The sequence below is a fragment of the Sceloporus undulatus genome, chromosome 7 (genome assembly GCF_019175285.1).
Source record: "Sceloporus undulatus isolate JIND9_A2432 ecotype Alabama chromosome 7, SceUnd_v1.1, whole genome shotgun sequence".
Taxonomy (NCBI): Eukaryota; Metazoa; Chordata; class Lepidosauria; order Squamata; family Phrynosomatidae; genus Sceloporus; species Sceloporus undulatus.
Window position 1 is genome coordinate 11,194,399 of NC_056528.1, and position 2,045 is coordinate 11,196,443.

The window sequence follows — 2,045 nt, forward strand, 5'->3', positions numbered from 1 at the left end:
GAAGGAAGGAAGGAAGGAAGGAAGGAAGGAAGGAAGGAAGGAAGGAAGGAAGACAGAGTTAACATGGAGTTGGATTGTCCATCTTTGGAGGCCTTTAAACAGAGGTTGGATGGCCAGCTCTCAAGAGTGTAACTGTATTCCTGCATGGCAGGGTGTTGGACTATATGCCCCTTGGACTATATGGCTATGATGCTATGGCTATGATGCTCTGGTGTGGGGAATTAAAATATCTATCTATTTATCTCCTCTAGAGATATCTACAGAATCACAGAATTGGAAGGGACCTCAAGGACCATCAAGTACAAGAGGGAACTGAGGAGGAAAACAAGAAAAGAGGACCAAGGAATTCATTTTGCATTGAGGTATGTGCACAGTAAAGTCTAGAAAGGCTTTACTGTGCACACATGTCAATGCAAAATGAATTCCTTGGATGAGGGATTCTGGGGCCTGTCATTCAAAAAAGCAACTTTTCCACGTTTTATCACACATGCCTGTGTACACAAACCTGTGCGCACATGTGTGTTGTAGGGTGGAATTGATTTCCAGATATGCCACAAAGGCGGCATTTAATCTCCTTGAGATAGAGTGGCCACTAGGGACCAGCGGAGAAGAAGTGATACAGGCAGGTTTCATTTTTCAGCATATCATGGCCAGAGACCAACCTGGCCCCGGCTTTCCATTTGCGCACAGCCTTGGTCTCCACCGCCTGGAAAAACATTGCACTGCAAGCACAGATTAGTCTGTCGGCCAGCAGTGAAGTTGCATCACATTTCCCTCTCTCCTTCTCTGGTGCTAAAGTTTTCAAACTGGCCCAGAGGCTGTGCAGCAGGAGGCAATGACCAGTGGATCAGAATGGCACTGCCATCTGATGATGATATTGCCATCACCAATATCACCTTCCTCAAGATTCACTTGCAACCAAGTCCCTCCTTAGCTCTGCTTTTATGGGGGGCATGGCACCCTGTTTTCCCTCCCATGGAGCCCTTGTCAAGTTGCGGGGATTTACCTGGGTGCGGATTCAGGTAAGAGCTGAAGACATCACAAGTCCAAATTTTGACAAATTTGTCCCAAACGCACTCGCCCCACAAACCACGGCAGCGCATGCTGAGCACCACCGATCCTTTGCTGTTTACCTGGAAGAGAAAAAAGAGGGATGCTGGTCCATATCTGGCCCACTCAGAGGGATCGGCCACCTTACTGGTTGAACTGGGAATAGCATGGTGGTGCAGATAGGATTGACCAACGGCACCTAATCCCTGCTCAACTCCCAGGGTGCCTTCACCCTCATTCTCACCCCAAGAAGTGTCCCTCTTTTCTTTCCAGAGAGGGACTTTGGGACACCTCACATCTGATGGTGTCACCCGTTGTGGTCCACACACCCCGCACTCTTTGTGATGCCACTGGTTTCCACCCCAAAGAGATCTTCTTCTACACATGCAGCTGAAAGGTAAGCTACTTTGCAGTTACCTGCCAGCAGTCTGTCCAGAGGGAGCCCACGATGCAGAGCAAGGAAAGAGCACCCCCCAAAATGGAGGCCAGGCTCGCCAAGGTGCCCATCGGAGGTATTCTTGCAGGTGCCTCCTGGCTCTGGATGTATCTTCCTTTCTAGTGGCTTCTTCTCGGGTTCACACGAAATCTGGCAGACTCCATTTTAACTAAATGAGAGGACCTGTGATTGCAGAGAGAGGGAGGCAGGGATTACTGGGGGAACTTAGAAAGAAAAAGGTCAGGCAGAACGGAAGAGGCAGCCGGCTTAAACTCTGGGCCCATTCCTGCTGCTTTAGCCTCATGTTCTGGGAGGCCTTCCTATCCCAATCAAGGGGCGAAAATGCCAAAACCAGAGCAGAGTTTAGGCGCCTCATCTAAACTGGTTTACTATTTGCAATGCAGGATATACTTGTATCACCTAAGAACAAAACTGTTGTCTTCGGAAAAGATTGAACTGGATCAACCAAGATAATTAGCTATAACTAATTAAAACCCTGCCAATGCCAAGTGCATTTCATGGCCTGCTCTTGCCAGAAGGTGGCATTCAAATCCCAAAC